Below are 22,850 nucleotides of genomic sequence, written 5' to 3' on the forward strand. Positions count from 1 at the left end.
GTCATCTACCGGAAATGAACTACGAGCTGTAATAGATAATGACACCTCGAATTTCACCCAATTGGGTAATAGAGGTGAAAACTTTGACGTCGAGAATAAACGAAAGGAAATGTTAGGAATTGTCCACCCTATAGATATAAGTATGTCGGTGTATATCGATCCATTTGACCAAGAACCAGAAAAGAGACATATCCATTTACTAAAAGCTACACTTAAAAAAGAATTAAGTAGTGACGATCGGGTGGGTCTAAACTTTAAACCCATTGATATATTATACACCACCCGAGATGTAAATAATTGGCTCACTACTCTAATTCATGGAACTTATTCTACCGACTTCACATGTCGTCAGCTAAGTGTGGGGAAGTTTAACCCCACTTAACGTTAAATTAGGGGTTCGGGTTAGTGCATAACTCGTTAATAAACATGCATAATAAATTAGGGTAAAAGACGCATTTTCAAAAATTATAAAACAGTTCAGAAAAGCAACCGTTTTTGAAAAAAAAAACATGTGTGATAAAACAAGAAGGAATGAACGATGAGGTGCACCATCTATCATCCTGCAATTTTATGGTATCTTTAACTACTTTCTACACTAATCACCCTCATGAATTTATAATTATAGTCTGATTTCATGCAAATGAGGGCATTGCATGATCTTAAGTGTGGGGAAGGGTTATAAATTCTCTCGGGTTTACACTTGGTTTTATTTGCCAAATTTTGTGAAAATTTGAAAAAATTTCAACTAAATGAAGTCAAAATCATGTTTATACATATTTATAAACGATGAAAACTAGGTGTTAATACCGAAATTATCGTTACCTCGGAAAGGACATAAATTGAGAAACACCCTAAAACGATTGAATTCATTTAAAATGGAATAAAGGAGAATAAAAAGGCAAAGAAAGAAACTAAGTGTGGGGAGAATGTGCCAAGTTATTCAATTAAAAACTATCTATCACATGTTTCTGTAAAGTTTATTGCAGGTGCTTTTGTTTTGAACTAAATTAACTGTTTTACCCGATTTACTGTAATGAAAGATGGATCTACACGATGAATCAATTCCATCATTTAAAGGAAGTAAAGTCTTCCGAAAAAGACACGCGCTTCTTGATTTAGGTCATGAAGTTGTCGTCCAGACCAGCTGTAGGTTGACGAAAAATCTAGAAAAGTCATCACTAAAATCAGCAGGAAATCCACGGACCTCAGCATTAAACAGGGTCGCCAAGTGGTCAGATTTATCCTAACCATGAGAAGGATTTATCTCGTACAATGGGGGGCACCATGCAAATTAGCTGGATAAGACTAATGAATCAGATCCCCAGAAAGGATAATCTCCTTAAAGATTAAAAATCAGCTTTTGAGCCTGATATTACTCAATCCTTGAGATTGACCTTAAAGATTGAGAATTACAAACTCATGGAATTCAATGATATCTAAACTCGAGCTTGAACGAGAAAATATTTTGATCAAAATTACAAACCGATTTGTTTTCTGAAAACCCTATTTTCAATGCGTTCATTACCATTGAACGTAAAATCCTAGGAATTCACCTGGAATTCATTAGGTCACCTGAACCAAATCGGGTGTCAACCTTAAGAACGGTGGTTGCATAGCATGGTCAAAGACAAGACCTTGTGCCAGACTGAAAAATCATAGGATGATCTTTACTATTGCTCCTACAAAGGATAGTAATAGCATCCGACACGTTTATAGACCATAATTAAAAGCATGTCATGGGACATTGCCTTAACAGTTGCTTGTTCATCACTTTCCTTTATAACCGGACGGTAGTTTGCCGAAAGGTAATATACGGGACAAGTAAACTGGACGTGTTGCTTTCCTAATACAAGGTTAGCAAGTGGGTAACACAAAACCACAAGTGTTGAGCTAAAATTTTCAAATCTGAAACCCACACAACCCACAAAAATATTTTGCAAACACCGGTGAAGGGTTATTCCGGAAAACTTATCTAGGGTAAAAGCTAGATTGAATTTTCAAAAGATCAAATATTTTCATAAAGATCCAATTTCCTTAAGGATCTACATTTTCATAGTCATGTGGGACTGTAAACCGCCTTTCAAATGTGCACTTTGCTTTGGAAACCGAAAGTAAATCGGCTATTTGATTGCAAGTGTCGTTGACCTAAACCCGAGGCAACTGTGGATGACACACCCACCTTTAACCATGGTTCTATCGTTACTATCATTGTTTATACCACCATATCAAAATCACTGATGTACAAAGTGTGATGAATAAAAAAGTGATTCATGTATGTTTTTATTTCAAGTTCTGTATTGCTTGAGGACAAGCAACGCTCAAGTGTGGGGATATTTGATAAGGCTAAAAAGGAACATATATTTCATAGCAATATCCCTCCTAAATAATAGGTTTTCATATGTAATTGTATTATATTTTCATTGTAATTGTTTAAATAAATAAGTGCGAAGACAAAAGCCTAAAACGAAGATTTGAAGACACAAACGTCCAAAAAGCTCAAATGTTCAAGATACAATTCAAAAGGTTCAATTTATTGATGAAAAACGTCTAAAAATGACAAGAGTACAAGTTACAAAATGCAAAGTACAAGATATTAAATTGTACGCAAGGACGTTCGAAAATCCGGAACCGGGACATGAGTCAACTATCAACGCCCGACGCAACGGACCAAAAATTACAAGTCAACTATGCACAAGAATATAATATAATATTTAAATAATTATATAAATTATTTATATATTATATATATTTAAAAATTATGTCGACAAGCTATGAGACAAATGATCCTGAGCTGGATTTTCAAACTCCGCGACTCGCGGAGTTTGAAGGCTAAAAACTCCACGACTCGCGGAGCTGTCAAAAATCAAAACTCCTATAAAAGCTCACGAATTCTGCGAGTAAGAAAACATAATAATAATAATACTCTTTAATAAATAAATAATATATATATATATATATATATATATATATATATATATATATATATAATAAATATATATATAGTATAGGGTAGTTTTATATTAGATTAGTTCGGGTTATGTAAAAGTTATTTTTACGGGTTTTTGAAGTCGAAATTCTGTCCGTGTAACACTACGCGATAAATACTCAATGTAAGTTATGTTCTCCTTTTTAAATTAATGTCTCGTACTTAAGTTATTATTATGCTTATTTGAGCCAAAGTAATCATGATGTTGGACTAAATATTAAAGACGGGGTAATTGGGCTTTGTACCATAATTGGGGTTTGGACAAAAGAACGACACTTGTAGAAATTAGACTATGGGCTATTAATGAGCTTTATATTTGTTTAACTAAATGATAGTTTGTTAATTTTAATATAAAGATTTACAATTGGACGTACCTATAAATAACCACATACACTCGATCGGACACGATGGGCGGGGTATTTATATGTACGAATAATCGTTCATTTAACCGGACACGGGAATGGATTAATAGTCTATGGAATTATTAAAACAGGGGTGAAATTATGTACAGGGACACTTGGTGTAATTGCTAACAAAGTATTAAAACCTTGTTACAGTTTAAGTCCCCAATTAGTTGGAATATTTAACTTCGGGTATAAGGATAATTTGACGAGGACACTCGCATTTTATATTTATGACTGATGGACTGTTATGGACAAAAACCAGACGGGCATATTAAATAATCCAGGACAAAGGACAATTAACCCATGGGCATAAAACCAAAATCAACACGTCAAACATCATGATTACGGAAGTTTAAATAAGCATAATTGTTTTATTGTATTTTTCATCGTACTTTTATTTACTCGCTATTTTATTTAACGTCATTTATTTATTGTCATTTATTTTTCGCTACTTTAATTATCGTCATTTATATTTTGCATTAGGTTTTAATTGTAACTTAAAATATAAATCGACAAACCGGTCATTAAACGGTAAACCCCCTTTTTATATATTATTATATATATTTATTTATATATTTTGTACAAATATAGTTGTTGAAAAATATAGTGTGCAATAAGCCCGCTCCCTGTGGAACGAACCGGACTTACTAAAAACTATACTACTCTACGATTAGGTACACTGCCTATAGTGTTGTAGCAAGGTTTAGGTATATCCATTTTGTAAATAAATAATTAAAACTTGTGTAGTTTGTATCACTTTTCGTAGTAAAATATAGTACTATCACGTACCCCCACGCTACCACATCAACGCAAATGACCAAAAAGCTCAAATGTACAAGATACAATCCAAGTGGTTCAATTTATTGATAAGAAACGTCTAAAAATGACAAGAGTACAAGCCGCAAAATGCAAAGTACAATATATCTAAGCGTACAAAAGGACGTTCGAAAATCGAGAACCGAGACATGAACCAACTATCAACACGCGACTCAACGGAGCTAAAATTACAAATCAACTATGCACATAAATATAATATAATATATATATAATTATATAAAAATTATATATATTATATATATATATTTAAATGTGTCGGCAGAATAGCAAACAAATCATTGTGACCAGGAATAGGCGGCCATGCGATCGCATGGCCAGCATGAGTTAATCTCATGCGATCGCATGAGCCAAAAAGTGAGGCCAAGTCCTATAAATTGCAACGTTTTCTGCCGAATTGTGTACACCTTAATCAATATTATCTCCCACTCTCTCAATAATATATATATTTATATTTTATAATTATAATTTTAATATTAAGTTAATAATAATAAGGTTATAGTAGCGAATGTTTTAAGTTTGTAAGTCGAAATTCTGTCCGTGTAACACTACGCGATTAATACTCATTGTAAGTTATGTTCAACATTTTTACATTAATGTCTCGTAGCTAAGTTATTATTCTGCTTATTTAAGCCGAAGTAATCGTGATGTTGGACTAAATATTAAGACTGGGTTATTGGGCTTTAGACCATAATTGGAGTTTGGACAAAAGACTGACACTTGTAGAAATTGGACTATGGGTTATTAATGGGCTTTATATTAATTAAATGATATCTCATTGATTTAATATAGAGATTTATAATTTGACGTATTTATATATAACCACATACGCGTAACTGGGTACGGTGGGTGGGATATTTATAAATACTAATAATTATTCATTTGACCGGAGACGGGAATGGATTAATAGTCAATGGACTCATTAAAACAGGGTTGGATTACATTCAAGGGTAATTGGTGTAATTGTTAACAAAGTATTAAAACCTTGGATTACACGCAGTTGATAACCTGGTGTATTCATTAAACAAAGTATTAAGACCTTGTCACAATTTGAATCCCCAATTAGTTGGAATATTTGACTTCAGGTATAAGGGTAATTTGACGAAGACTTTCGCACTTTATAATTATGACCGATGGACTATTATGAACAAAACCAGATGGACATATCGAATAAACCAGGACAAAGGACAATTAACCCTTGGTAATAAATGAAATGTCCCGTTCTTATTGATTAAAAACGTTCCATATTAATTGATTTCGTTGCGAGGTTTTGACCTCTATATGAGACGTTTTTCAAAGACTGCATTCATTTTTAAAACAAACCATAACCTTTATTTCATAAATAAAGGTTTAAAAAGCTTTACGTAGATTATCAAATAATGATAATCTAAAATATCCTGTTTACACACGACAATTACATAATGGTTTACAATACAAATATGTTACATCGAAATCAGTTTCTTGAATGCAATTTTTACACAATATCATACAAACATGGACTCTAAATATATTTTAGTATGCAACAGCGGAAGCTCTTAGTATTCACCTGAGAATAAACATGCTTTAAACGTCAACAAAAATGTTGGTGAGTTATAGGTTTAACCTATATATATCAAATCGTAACAATAGACCACAAGATTTCATATTTCAATACACATCCCATACATAGAGATAAAAATCATTCATATGGTGAACACCTGGTAACCGACATTAACAAGATGCATATATATAAGAATATCCCCATCATTCCGGGACACCCTTCGGATATGATATAAATTTCGAAGTACTAAAGCATCCGGTACTTTGGATGGGGTTTGTTAGGCCCAATAGATCTATCTTTAGGATTCACGTCAATTAGGGTGTCTGTTCCCTAATTCTTAGATTACCAGACTTAATAAAAAGGGGCATATTCGATTTTGATAATTCAACCATAGAATGTAGTTTCACGTACTTGTGTCTATTTTTTAAATCATTTATAAAACCTGCATGTATTCTCATCCCAAAAATATTAGATTTTAAAAGTGGGACTATAACTCACTTTCTCATATTTTTACTTCGTCAGGAAGTAAGACTTGGCCACTGGTTGATTCACGAACCTATAACAATATATACATATATATCAAAGTATGTTCAAAATATATTTACAACACTTTTAATATATTTTGATGTTTTAAGTTTATTAAGTCAGCTGTCCTCGTTAGTAACCTACAACTAGTTGTCCACAGTTAGATGTACAGAAATAAATCGATAAATATTATCTTGAATCAATCCACAGCCCAGTGTATACGTATCTCAGTATTGATCACAACTCAAACTATATATATTTTGGAATCAACCTCAACCCTGTATAGCTAACTCCAACATTCACATATAGAGTGTCTATGGTTGTTCCGAAATATATATAGATGTGTCGACATGATAGGTCGAAACATTGTATACGTGTCTATGGTATCTCAAGATTACATAATATACAATACAAGTTGATTAAGTTATGGTTGGAATAGATTTGTTACCAATTTTCACGTAGCTAAAATGAGAAAAATTATCCAATCTTGTTTTACCCATAACTTCTTCATTTTAAATCCGTTTTGAGTGAATCAAATTGCTATGGTTTCATATTGAACTCTATTTTATGAATCTAAACAGAAAATGTATAGGTTTATAGTCGAAAAAATAAGTTACAAGTCGTTTTCGTAAAGGTAGTCATTTTAGTCGAAAGAACGACGTCTAGATGACCATTTTAGAAAACATACTTCCACTTTGAGTTTAACCATAATTTTTGGATATAGTTTCATGTTCATAATAAAAATCATTTTCCCAGAATAACAACTTTTAAATCAAAGTTTATCATAGTTTTTAATTAACTAACTCAAAACAGCCCGCGGTGTTACTACGACATCATAAATCCGGTTTTACGGTGTTTTTCGTGTTTCCAGGTTTTAAATCATTAAGTTAGAATATCATATAGATATAGAACATGTGTTTAGTTGATTTTAAAAGTCAAGTTAGAAGGATTAACTTTTATTTGCGAACAAGTTTAGAATTAACTAAACTATGTTCTAGTGATTACAAGTTTAAACCTTCGAATAAGATAGCTTTATATGTATGAATCGAATGATGTTATGAACATCATTACTACCTCAAGTTCCTTAGATAAACCTACTGGAAATAAGAAAAATGGATCTAGCTTCAAAGGATCTTTGGATGGCTTGAAAGTTCTTGAAGCAGAATCATGACACGAAAACAATTTCAAGTAAGATTTTCACTCGAAATAAGATTGTTATAGTTATAGAAATTGAATTAAAGTTTGAATATGATTATTACCTTGTATTAGAAAGATAACCTACTGTAAGTAACAAAGGTTTCTTGATCTTGGATGATTACTTGGAATGGATTTAGAAAACTTGGAAGTAAACTTGCAATCTTGGAAGTATTCTTAATTTTATGAAACTAGAACTTTTGGAATTTATGAAGAACACTTAGAACTTGAAGATAGAACTTGAGAGAGATTAATTAGATGAAGAAAATTGAAGAATGAAAGTGTTTGTAGGTGTTTTTGGTCATTGGTGTATGGATTAGATATAAAGGATATGTAATTTTGTTTTCATGTAAATAAGTCATGAATGATTACTCATATTTTTGTAATTTTATGAGATATTTTATGCTAGTTGCCAAATGATGGTTCCCATATGTGTTATGTGACTCACATGGGCTGCTAAGAGCTGATCATTGGAGTGTATATACCAATAGTACATACATCTAAAAGCTGTGTATTGTACGAGTACGAATACGGGTGCATACGAGTAGAATTGTTGATGAAACTGAACGAGGATGTAATTGTAAGCATTTTTGTTAAGTAGAAGTATTTTGATAAGTGTATTGAATTCTTTCAAAAGTGTATGAATACATATTAAAACACTACATGTATATACATTTTAACTGAGTCGTTAAGTCATCGTTAGTCGTTACATGTAAATGTTGTTTTGAAACCTTTAGGTTAACGATCTTGTTGAATGTTGTTAACCCATTGTTTATTATAACAAATGAGATGTTAAATTGTTATATTATCATGATATTATGATATATAATATATCTTAGTATGATATATATACAGTTAAATGTCGTTACAACGATAATCGTTACATATATGTCTCGTTTCGAAATCATTAAGTTAGTAGTCTTATTTTTACATATGTATTTCATTGTTAATACACTTAATAATATATTTACTTATCATTTAACATAATTAACCAAGTGTATCAATATCTTAATATGATTCATATGTACTTAGTAAGACGTTGTTATAACGATAATCATTATATATATATATCGTTTTCGAGTTTCTTAAATTAATAGTCTCATTTTATGTATATAACTCATTGTTAAAATACCTAATGAGATACATACTTATAATAAAATTATGTTAACTAGATATATAACCATATATATGTCATCGTATAGTTTTTACAAGTTTTAACGTTCGTGAATCACCGGTCAACTTGGGTGGTCAATTGTCTAATCAGGTCTTAACAAGTTTGATTGCTTAACATGTTGGAAACACTTAATCCTGTAAATAACAATTTCATTTAATATATATATAAACATGGAAAAGTTCGGGTCACTACAATAAATTAAAATCAACACGTCAAACATCATGATTACGGAAGTTTAAATAAGCATAATTCCTTTATTTTATATCTCATCGCACTTTTGTTTATCGTCATTTTATTTATCGTACTTTTATTTTATTGCACTTTTAATTATCGTACTTTTATTTTATCACATTTTTAATTATCGTCATTTACTTTACGCTTTAAATTAAGTTATATTTTGCATTAGGATTTAATTGTGATATAGGATTTAAAATCGACAAACCGGTCATTAAACGGTAAAACCCCCTTTTATAATAATAATAATAATACTATATATATATATATATATATATATATATATATATATATATATATATATACATATATATATATACATATATATATATATATATATATATATATATATATATATATATATACAAATATAGTTTAAAATAAATATAGCGTTAAACTTAGCTGTATCCCTGTGGAACGAACCGAACTTACTAAAAACTACACTACTCTACGATTAGGTACACTGCCTATAAGTGTTGTTGCAAGGTTTAGGTATATCTATTCAATAAATAAATAAATAACTTGTGTAAAATTGTATCATGTTTAATAATATTTCGTAGTAAAATATAATCTATTTCGTACTACACCTCGCACACATCAAGTATTTTTGACACCGCTGTCGGGGACCCGAAAGCGAAACGCTATAATTTTTTTTCTTCAGTTTTTAAGCTATTTTTGTAAAAAATATAATTTTATATAAGTTTTATAATACAAAAATATAAAAACATAAAAAATATATATATTGATCTATATTTTTAAGTGTTTAAATTAAAAAGTTTATATTTTTTATTACTTTTTTTAAAAGTTTTAAAAACTAATAAGTAAATTTTTTTAATAAAAAATATAAGTTTTATTTACATAATATTTTCTATAATTTAAAAATATATATATATATATATATATAATTAAAGTTGGAACTGGGCCGAACCCGAATTAAAAGCCCAATCCAATTATGGATTTGCAGTCCATGCAACCGCATGGATTTAAAACCCTCAACTCATGCGATCGCATGAGCTGAGGTGACAGGACTATCCTCGAACATTAATTACACGTAGGGTTTCTAATTAATTATTATTATTATTATTAACCTAATTAGGGTTTTATTAAATAATATTTAGTTTTAGTTTATTTAAATTAGTTTTAATTAAGTATTTATAATTTTAATTTAATACTTTTATAAAATAATAATATAAAAATAATATTTTTATAAAAATAAGCAATTTTATCATTTTTATATTTTTTATTAATTGTATCTTTTTATTCGTTCAATTCGTAATTTGTATATTTTTCGTTCGTAATTAGTTTTAAGTTTAGTTTTTACCGTAGTAATTTTATATTTCTAGATTTTTAGGTTTTGCCGTAAAATCTCTTAAGTGCTTTTTCTTTAGATTAAGATTTAGGCGCTTTAGAATTTTACGACGTCGCTTATCGCTTTAATATTTAATAAGTTTTAGTGCCTTTTTAAGTTATTGCCATTTTGGATATAGAATTCCTTTCAGCCTTAATACCTTTAGACGCAAGTTTTAAGTTTTAATTTTTAGACTTTTAAGTTTCAACGCTTTACTTTCTTATTTTTATTTTTCGACTTTTTGTTTTCGAAGTTTGTTTTTCGACTTCTTATTTTTCGACGCGCTTTTTCTTTCTCATTTCTACGCTCTAGTTTTTAGGACATAGAATTTTCTATATTTTCCTTAAATTTCGACGAAAAATTATTTTAAGCGGTTAAATTGATAGACATCAAAAATTTTCTGGTTCGTAGTAATAGTTGGATTTGTTAGTGGCGAGTTGTGGGCTTCCGATTTAAAGGGTCCTGGCTACCTGCTGCATCTATTGGCTATTCGAAACGTGGGCAAAATCAGAAAAGTGTATTAATTTGATAACTTATATAATTTTTATCTTTATAACTAATAGGATATTCAGTGAATGCACCGAGCAAAACGTTCACCACCTTTCATACGTTCACCACCTGTAACTCGATCAAGACATCTAGCCAATATTGTCGCCGTTGATTTTTTATTTTTTTTAGAATCATCATCTAGTCGACCAAGTACTCCAATTCAAATTTCCGATAATCCATTTTTTGAATCCGACCTCACAATTGAAAACCCGGAGGATATTCAAGGACAATTCAGAGATCCTGAACCATTAATCATTCCTCCTGAACCACAAATTATACAACCAGAGATTGTCGAGGAAGAAACCATTAAATCAGAATCCTCTAGTGATTCAGATTCAACAAATTCAATCATGGAAAATCAGGAACCTCTAAGTATGGAAGACCGAATGAGAGCTACACGCACTGGACAAGGTCATGCAATTACTCAACAAGACATTAATGCGCCAGATTATGAAATCAAAGGACAAATCCTACACATGGTAACTAATCAATGCCAATTTAGTGGTACACCAAAAGAAGATCCAAACGAACATCTTCGAACCTTAAATAGGATCTGTACTTTATTCAAAATCAGAGAAGTTGAGGATGAACAGATCTATCTCATGTTGTTTCCCTGGACTTTAAAGGGAGAAGCCAAAGATTGGTTAGAATCATTACCTGAAGGAGCGATTGATACATGTGACGTCTCAGTTGAGAAATTTCTTAAAAGATTCTTTCCGGCATCTAAAGCCGTGAGACTTTAAGGAGAAATTATTACGTTCGCGTAAAAGCCAAATGAAACTCTATATGAGGCGTGGATAAGATTCGGAAAGTTGTTGAGAGGATGTCCTTAACATGGTTTATACACTTATCAAATAGTACAAATATTCTATCAAGGATGCGATGTTGCTACACGAAAGGACATCGACACAGCAGCTGGTGGTTCCATTATGAAGAAAACCTCAACTGAAGCTCACAAAATTATTGATAACACTGCCTCCCACTCACATTAGTGGCACCAGGAAAAATATATTCTTCGTTCATCTAAAGTGGCTAGAGCCGATTCTAGCCATGAATTTGATTCCATTTCTGCAAAGTTAGATGCTTTCGAGAGACGAATGGAGAAGATGACTAAAGATATTCACGCAATACGAATTAGTTGTGAGTAGTGTGGAGGACCACATTTGACAAAAGATTGTCTCAGTATTGAACAAACAATGGAACAAAGAGAGAATGTTTCATATATGAACCAAAGGCCTGGAAATAATTATCAAAATAATTATCAACCGCCAAGACCAAACTACAATCAAAATCAGAATTATAACCGAAATGTTCCATACAACAACCAACAAGGTCCTAGCAATCAACAAGTATCTAACAATACTTACAATCAGCAAAGACCTATTTTTCCAAATAAACCACCACAAACCGATGATAAAAAGCCAAATTTAGAAGATATGATGTCAAAGCTAGTTGAATCTCAAACACAGTTTTTCACATCTCAGAAACAAACTAATGAACAAAATGCTCAAGCATTTAGATATCAACAAGCTTCTATCCAAAATCTGGAACAAGAAGTGAGTAACCTAGCAAGGTTAATAGGTGAAAGAAAACCGGGGAGTCAACCTAGCGATACAAATGCTAACCCTCGAAATGAAACAGCTAAAGCCATTACCACAAGAACTGGTATTACACTTAAACCACCTAAAATATCTGTAATTTCTGATGACTCTATTTCTACTACACAGGCACCACAACTTGAGCAAGATAAGGAAACAGAACCGGTAGTTGAAAAGGTTAATGAAGATAACACAGTTAAGGCAAAACCTTATGTTAAACCATACTAACCACCACTTCCTTACCCGAGTAAAATGAGAAAAGAAAGACTTGAAGCCGAGCAATCCAAATTCTTGGATATGTTTAAACAAATAAATGTCAATCTTCCTTTCATTGATGTGATTTCAGGAATGCCAAGTGAAACGACTCGTCCATATTACTATAAACGCAGTACGTTATTCATTGGTCTCATAGTGAGGTATTTGACCTCTATATGATATGTTTTAGAAAATATTGCATTCGTTTCATAAAAAAAACACACCATTATTATACATAATGCATGTTTTAAACAAGTGGGCGATTATTTAAGAGATAATCCCCATAATACAGCAGTTTCTAAATACTACACACGTGACATAACAGTCGAATATAATACATGACAAAGGTTTTATTGAATACAACACTTCATTTAAGCAAAAGCATGAGAATCCATGCACAGCTTGCTCAGATAATGCAAAAGCGGAAGACTTTCTTAAGGACCTGAGAATAAACATGCTTAAACAGTCAACACAAAGGTTGGTGAGATATATAGGTTTAAAGCTAGCATCGATATAAATATAGACCACAAGATTTCATAGTTACAAATATTTCAATAAAGATATTCTGTAAGTTGTTGAGCGCTTCGGTAACCATACTTAACCATTAATGTGGCATATTCCCTTTATTATGAAGTCTCCCTACACTGTACCAAGTGTAGTAAAAACGAAGTACTATGCAACCGTTTGCGATACTAGAGCGACTAGCCCGGTTGGGTTGTCAAACCCGATAGACCTATCAATAGGATTCGCGCTTACATGTTCTTACAACATGTAAATATTAGTTACCAAGTTATTAGGGAAGATATGCAAAGTGGTACAACTCAACGTAGAATATATTTTAAGTACTTGTGTCTATGGCGTAAAACATAAAATGCATGTATTCTCATCCCAAAATATTTGTAGAGTTTAAAAATGGGACTATATACTCACTTTCACAGATTTTCACTTCATCAAAAAATAAGACTTGGCCACGGGTCGATTCATGAACCTATAACAAATATATATATATATATATATATATATATATATATATATATATATAAATCAAAGTATGATCGAAATATATTCACATCATATTTATATTTACGTGTTGAAGATTTAAGTTATAAAGTTAGTAGTCCAACGTTAGTAGTCCAAAATTAGTAGTCCACAATTAGTAGTACATAGTATACACGTATTGTATAAGACTCAATCATGACCCACAATACCGCTATTGTAGTTACAAGTATTGTGTATATGGGTCTTTTTATTTATCCGAGGTATTGTGTAACCATGACATGTTAGAATACATGTATAATACAAGAAAAGTTAGTTAGGATATGGTTAGTATAGATTTTGTAAAAACAATCCCGAATTCATTTTAGCCATTTTTAACCAATATTGTTTTGCTCATATCTTTTTCGTTATAAATCTGTTTTGAGTGAATCAAATTGCTATGGTTTCATAATGAACTGTAGTATTTAGAACTAAACTAAAAAATTAGTGGTTTATAGTTAGAGTTACAGGTTACAAGTCATATTTGAAAAAGGTAGTCATTTCAGTCGAAAGAACGACATCTTGATGACCATTTTGAAAAACATATACTTCCACTTTGAGTTTAACCATGATTTTTGGATATAGTTTCATGTTCATAAGAAATATCATTTTCTCAGAAGAATAACTTTTAAATCAAAGTTTATCATAGTTATTAATTATCCAACCCAAAACAGCCCCCGGTTTTACTACGACGGCGTATGTCCGGTTTTACGGTGTTCTTCGTGTTTACAGGTTTTAAATCGTTAAGTTAGCATATCATATAGATATAGAACATGTGTTTAGTTGATTTTAAAAGTTAAGTTAGAAGGATTAACTTTGTTTGCGAACAAGTTTAGAATTAACTAAACTATGTTCCAGTGATTACAAGTTTAAATCTTTGAATAAGATAGTTATATATATATATGAATCGAATGATGTTATGAACATCATTACTACCTCAAGAATAGTAGGTAAACCTATTGGAAATGATGAGAAAATAACTTGAGCTTCAAAGGATCTTTAATGGCTTGGAAGTTCTTGAAGCAGAATCATGACACGAAAACAAGTTCAAGTAAGATCACTACTTGATTTAAGATAGTTATGTTTATAGGAATTGAACCAAAGCTTGAATATAATTATTACCTTGATTAAGAATAAAAAGTTACTGAGATTAGATGGAAGTTCTTGATCTTTGATGAGTTGTTGGATTGGATTAAAAAGATTGGAAGTAATCTTGCAACATCTTGATTCTAGGTTGTTTTTATGACGATTAAAGCTTGTAATTGAAGCTAAATGATGGGGAAAATGCTTGGAGATGATCAAGTATGAAGTTAGGAGTATTTTGAGAGAGAATTGGGAGTGTAAGTATGAGAAAATGGAATGAAGAAATGGTGTGCATGCATAAAAACGTTTTTAGTTTATAAAGAAAGAAAAAATTCCTAATTTTATTTTCTTGCTAAATAATTCATGCTAATTGACAAATGGTTGATTCCACATGTTCCTTAATCATTTAAGGCTACTAAGGAGCAGATTTTTATTGGTATATACCAATAGTAAATACATCTAGAAGCTGGGTATAATACGAGTGCAAATACCGAGCGAATACGAGTAGAATTGTCGATGAAAATGAATGAGAATGGAATTGTAACCATTTTTGTTAAGTATGAGTGTTTTGATATATGTCTTGAACTCCTTCAAATGTGTATTAATACATCTTAATACACTATATATATATACACATTTTAAGTGAGTCGTTAAATCATCGTTAGTCGTTACATCTAAGTGTTGTTTCGAAACCTTTAAGTTAACGACCTTGTTAAATGTAAATAATCCCATTGTTACTATATCTAATGAGATGTTAAATTGTTATATTATCATGATAACATAATGTGTTAATATATCTTAATACGATATATAAATATTAAGACGTTATTACAACGATAATCGTTACGTATATATATCGTTTCAAAATCCTTAAGTTAGTAGTCTCATTTTATGTATATAGTTCATGGTTAATATACTTAATGAGATACTTAATTATCATTTCATCATGTTAATATATATATATATATATATATATATATATATATATATATATATATATATATATATATATATATATATATATATATATATATATATATATATATATATATATATATATATATATATATATATATATATATATATATATATATATATATATATTATTCTGTCATTTACAAGTTATAACGTTCGTGAATCATCGGACAAATTGGGTTGTCACATATTTACATAAAATTCGTTCCAATTAATCAAGTCTTAACAAGTTTGATTTCTTAACATGTTGGAAACATTTAATCATGTAAATATTAATATTGTTCACTATATAACCATGGAAAAATCCGGGTCATGACAGCACCTACCCGTTAAAGAAATTTCGTCCCGAAATTTGAAGTAGTACCTATTCAATGGGCGGTGTTTGTAAACAGATGTGAATACTTCTGTTTCATCTGGTCCTCTCTTTCCCAAGTGAACTCAGGACCTCTTCGAGCATTCCAACGAACCCTAACTATAGGTATGTTGCTTTGATTGAGCCGTTTGACTTCACGATCCATGATTTTGATGGGCTCTTCTATAAAATGTAGTTTCTCGTCGATTTGGATTTCTTCAAGAGGGGTAAATTAAACCCAAGATACGTAGAGCCATTTAAGATCATCGAACGTATTAGACCGGTGGCTTATCGACATAAGCTACCACAACAACTTGCCAGAGTACACAATACCTTTCATGTCTCGAACCTAAGGAAATGCCTTGCAAAAGAAACTTTGGGCGGTCTTCAATCTCTCCTTGATTTGCACAATCTTTTCTGTAGTCTCCTATATGATCTCGGGACCAGTCAGTTGTCTGTCACCTACTTCGTTCCAACAGATAGGGGATCTACATTTTCTTCTATAGTGCAGCATTAATACTCGTATGATAACTGTTGTTATACGAGAATTCTGCTAATGGTAAATATTTATCCCATCCATTTCCGAAATCGATCACACATGCTCTAAGCATGTCTTCAAGAGTCTGAATGGTCCTTTCACTTTACCCATCGGTTTGAGGATGATATGCAGTGCTCATATCCAGACGAGTCCCTAGAGCTTCATGTAGTGATTGCCAAAACCTTGACGTAAACCTACTGTCGCGATCAGATATAATGGAGATAGGTACTCCATGTCTTGAAACAACTTCCTTCATGTATAATCGTACCAATTTCTCCATCTTATCCATTTCCTTCATAGGTAGGAAATGTGCAGATTTAGTGAGACGGTCGAAAATTACCCAAATGGTGTCATAACCCCATGCAGTCTTTGGTAGCTTCATGATGAAATCCATGGTGATACATTCCCATTTCCATTCTGGGATTTCTGGTTGTTGAAGCAGACCTGACGGTTTCTGATGTTCCGCCTTGACTTTGTAGCATGTCAAACATTCTCCAATGTATGTTGCAATATCAGCCTTCAAATTCGGCCACCAAAAGTGTGCTTTTAGATTTTGATACATCTTTCCAGCTCCTGGATGTATCGAGTATCTCGTCTTATGTGCCTCATCCAAAACCAATTTTCTTAACCCTTTAAACTTCGGTACCCAAATGCGTCCAACGAATTATCGGGTTCCGTCTTCACGTGTAACAAGCTGTTTATCTAACCCTTTAAGCATCTCATTTCCAAAGTTTTCTTCAGAAAGAGCTCCTTGTTGAGCCTCCTTAATTTGGGTAGTGAGGTTCGTACGAATCTTCATATTCATTGCTCGTACTCAAATTGGCTCTCTTTCCTTCCTGCTTAAAGCATCTGCTATTACATTTACCTTCCCAGGATGATAGCAAATTTCACAATCATAGTCGTTTATCAGCTCGACCCACCTACGTTGCCTCATGTTCAGTTGTTTTTGGTTGAAGATATGTTGAAGGCTTTTATGATCGGTATACACAGTACATTTAACCCCGTACAAGTAGTATCTCTAAATCTTTAATGCAAACACCACTGCTCCCAATTCTAGATCATGAGTTGTATAATTTTGTTCAGGAATCTTCAGTTATCGAGATGCATATGCAATAACCTTCTTTCGTTGCATGAGGACACAACCAATACCTTGTCGCGAAGCGTCACAATAAATTACAAAATCATCGTTTCCTTCAGGTAACGATAGAATAGGCGATGTAGTCAACTTCTTCTTCAATAATTGAAATGCGGCTTCCTGCTCAAAAGTCCATTCGTACTTCTTCCCTTTGTGTGTTAATGCTGTCAATGGTTTGACTATCCGGGAAAAATCTTGAATAAACCTTCTATAATAGCCAGCAAGACCCAAAAATTGGAGTATTTGCGTTGGAGTCTTTGGGGTTTCCCATTTTTCAATGGCTTGGACCTTCGCGGGATCGACCTGAATTCCTTGACTGGTAACGATGTGACCAAGGAATTGTACTTCTTTTAACCAAAATGCGCACTTAGAAAATTTTGCGTATAGTTGTTCTTTCTTCAACAGTTCCAGCACCAACCTTAAATGTTGCTCATGTTCTTGTTCATTTTTGGAATAAATAAGAATATCATCAATAAAGACGATAACAAACTTATCCAAATACAGACTGCATATCCGATTCATGAGGTCCATGAATACAGCTGGTACGTTTGTCAGCCCGAACAGCATGACTAAAAATTCATAATGACCGTAGCATGTCCGAAATGCGGTTTTCAAAATATCTTCTTCTTTGACACGCAACTGATGATATCCCGATCTTAGATCGATTTTGGAGTAAACACGTGATCCTTGCAGCTGATTAAACAAGTCATCAATTCTCGGTAATGGGTAGCAATTCTTGATAGTTAACTTGTTTAATTCGCGGTAATCTATACACATTCGGAAGGATCCATTTTTCTTCTCGACGAATAAAATCGGAGCTCCCCACGGTGAAGTGCTCGGTCGAATGAATCCACGGTCCAGTAATTCTTGTAACTGGCTTTGTAACTCTTTCATCTCAGATGGTGCAAGTCTGTATGGAGCACGAGCCATTGATGCAGCTCCTGATACTAGATCTATTTAAAATTCTACAGATCTAAATGGAGGTAATCCCGGCAACTCTTCCGGAAAGACTTCAGGAAAATCTCTTGCCACAGGCACGTCGTTGATGCTCTTCTCTTTTTCCTTCGTTTCATCTTTATTAACATGTGCTAGGATAGCATAGCACCCTTTCTTCAAGCACTTTTAGACTTTCAAGTAGCTAATGAGTTTTAGCTTTGAGTTACCCTTCTCTCCATAAATCATTACTGCCGTTTTATCCTTACGGGGAAAGCGAATTGCCTTCTTGACACACACAACTTCAGCTCCTATTTTGGACATCCAGTCCATGCTGACTATTACATCAAAACTTCCTAATTCTATGGGTATCAAATCAATTTTAAACGTCTCTCCGGCTAAATTTATTTTACAATCACGGCAAATTTTATCGGCTTTAATTAGTTTACCATTAGCTAACTCAATCATGTACTTAGCATCTAGAGGTAATGATGAACAATTCAATTTAGCGTAAAAGTCTCTACACATGTAACTTCTATCAGCACCAGTATCAAATATAATAGATGCTGATAAGTCATTAATGGTAAACGTACCCGTAACAAGCTCTAGGTCTTCACACGCCTCTCTATCATTGATAACAAATGCTCTTCCTCGTGTAGGTCTGTTATTCTTCTCTGGATTCGGGCATTGGCTCTTAATATGACCCTGTTTCCCACACCCATAACAAGTAACAGTAGCCAGGGCAGTTCTATTTGCATTGGTGGCAGGAGTCTTGGTGCCATTTGTATTTGTAACAGGAACCCAACAATCTTCAGCAAGATGACCCCTTCGATTACATTTGTTGCACACCATATTGCAAAAACCAGTGTGATGTTTGTGGCATCTGTTACATAAGGGATTACGCCCTTTGTAACCCGAACTTGAACCTCTACCCGCACCTTGCGTGGTTTCCTGTTTCTTGAGAGATTGTTGTTGGTGACCTCGATCACGGTTTCCATCCCACTTTTTTTTGTTATCCGATTCCTTGGCATCGGTATTTGATGCATTCTTATCCAGGATGATCTGATCCATTAGCTCATTTTCCATGGTGATAGTTTCATGAATTGTCTTGGGTTTGGATGCTGTAACATTGGCCTTGATGTTCTTTGGCAGACCATCTTTGTACAATTCAATCTTTCGCTCTTCCATTGGTACCAATTCCGGACATAACAAGGCTAATTCCATAAATCGCCTATTATAGTTGGTAAGTTCCGTTCCGAAAACTTTCAGATTTCGTAACTCGGCTTCCATCTTCCTAACCTCATTCCTTGGGTAGTATTCGTTGATTAGCATATTTTTCAATTCCTCCCAAGGAGTATCATATGCTTCATCACCCCCTACAGCTTTTACATAGTTTTTCCACCATGTAAGTGCACCATCCTTTAATGTGCATGAAGCATACTTTGTCCGATCCCCTTCCGCACAACCACTGATTTTAAATACGAACTCCATTTTTTCGAACCATCGGGTTAAACCGACTGGTCCTTCTGTTCCACTGGATGATGAAGGTTTGCAACCTTGAAATGCTTTATATGTGCATCCAGCATGAGGGTTTGTGTTGTTTGCTGCTGCTCTTGCAGCTTCGACCCAAAGCATTCGGTCGTTTACGCGTTGGTTGATAAGCTCCTCAATTTCTTGTTCCGTCATTCGATTTAATCGAGCCATGTTTCTTCAATAAAACATATAAGATAATTAATCACATAGAATATTATAGATGTAGCGAGTAATTAATGGTACATCGTGGCATATTAATAATATGAACCAATTATTATAAAAGTCTTTTCTTCTTATTAGCACTTTATAATTATATCCAGGGTAGTACCTACCTGTAAAAGTTCATACTTAATAGCTTAGTACACAAATTAACTACTATAATCTAGATAATATTCTATTATGAAAAATTTAAAGTAAAATCACATAATCATTTCACGCCTATTCATGATATAGAAATACAATACCAGTATTTCACATAGGTATATTTTACATAATACATATGTAGGATAAAATAAAGCACACTACATAATATTATACATGATGTGAAATGTTATCATAGAGGGAGGTGATTCAAAAACGACGGGGCCTTTTAGTTGTTAGTGAATCAATTTGTTTAGGTGGAATGAGGGATAGACGCACAGTGTATTTTGTTGTTGGTCGGGGGTTGGAGGTACTTGATATCTCGGTGGGATTATCAGGGAGATTTATACAGTAAGGGTGGTTTGGTGGTAAAAGGTGTCGGTTTTCAAGCCCTACTACAATAGAAAGTTTAACACCGGGTCTTTTTGTTACGTTAATCCATTCTATTTAGAAATTTCTTTGACTTCCTCCTCCTTCTCAGGATCGGTTTCAGGTTCTTTCACTTCCGATTCTTCCAGAAATTGTGAATCTCCCCAGAATGGGTCCTCTTTCGGGTCTTCATCATCATCAGACAAATTGATGATCTGCTCTTTTGCTGGAGATTCCTCTTCGGAGTCGCTGATTATGATAATGAGATTGGTGCTAGAAGTAGACATCTATCACACATTAACTACCACAATAGAAATATATCACATAATATTTATATGTTATAATATTCAATTTTTGACCAAAAATGATAAGCGATGGTTTTCAAAAACAAGTTCGGTCAAAGTCCAGACTCACTAATACATCCTAACAAATACCGGTCAGACACACTAATGCAATTTCTGGTTCGCTAAGACCTCTGCTCTGATGCCAACTGAAATGAATCGTCCATATTACTATAAATGCAGTACGTTATTCATTGGTCTCATAGCGAGGTATTTGACCTCTATATGATACGTTTTAGAAAATATTGCATTCGTTTCATAAAAAAAACACACCATTATTATACATAATGCATGTTTTAAACAAGTGGGCGATTATTTAAGAGATAATCCCCATAATACATCAGTTTCCAAATACTACACACGTGACATAACAGTCGAATATAATACATGACAAAGATTTTATTGAATGCAACACTTCATTTAAACAAAAGCATGAGACTCCATGCACAGCTTGCTCAGATAATGCAACAGCGGAAGACTTTCTTAAGGACCTGAGAATAAACATGCTTAAACAGTCAACACAAAGGTTGGTGAGATATATAGGTTTAAAGCTAGCATCGATATAAATATAGACCACAAGATTTCATAGTTACAAATATTTCAATAAAGATATTCTGTAAGTTGTTGAGCGCTTCGGTAACCACACTTAACCATTAATGTGGCATATTCCCTTTATTATGAAATCTCCCTACACTGTACCAAGTGTAGTAAAAATGAAGTACTATACAACCGTTTACGATACTAGAGCGACTAGCCCGGTTGGGGTTGTCAAACCCGATAGATCTATCAATAGGATTCGCGCTTACATGTTCTTACAACATGTAAATATTAGTTACCAAGTTATTAGGGAAGATATGCAAAGTGGTACAACTCAACGTAGAATATATTTTAAGTACTTGTGTCTATGGCGTAAAACATAAAATACATATATTCTCATCCCAAAATATTTGTAGAGTTTAAAAATGGGACTATATACTCACTTTCACAGATTTTCACTTCGTCAGAAAATAAGACTTGGCCACGGGTCGATTCACGAACCTATAACAAATATATATATATATATATATATATATATATATATATATATATATATATATATATATATATATATATATATATATATATATATATATATATATATCAAAGTATGATCGAAATGTATTCACATCATATTTGTATTTATGTGTTGACGATTTAAGTTATTAAGTTAGTAGTTCAACTTTAGTAGTCCACAATTAGTAGTCCACAATTAGTAGTCCACAATTAGTAGTACATAGTATACACATATTGTATAAGACTCAATCATGACCCACAATACCGTTATTATAGTTACACGTATTGTGTATATGGGTCTTTTGATTTATCCGAGGTATTGTGTAACCATGACATGTTAGAATACATGTATAATACAAGAAAAGTTAGTTAGGATATGGTTAGTATAGATTTTGTAAAAACAATCCCGAATTCATTTTAGCCATTTTTAACCAATATTATTTTGCTCATATCTTTTTCGTTATAAATCCGTTTTGAGTGAATCAAATTGCTATAGTTTCAT

The sequence above is a fragment of the Rutidosis leptorrhynchoides genome, chromosome 3 (genome assembly GCF_046630445.1).
Source record: "Rutidosis leptorrhynchoides isolate AG116_Rl617_1_P2 chromosome 3, CSIRO_AGI_Rlap_v1, whole genome shotgun sequence".
Lineage (NCBI taxonomy): Eukaryota > Viridiplantae > Streptophyta > Magnoliopsida > Asterales > Asteraceae > Rutidosis > Rutidosis leptorrhynchoides.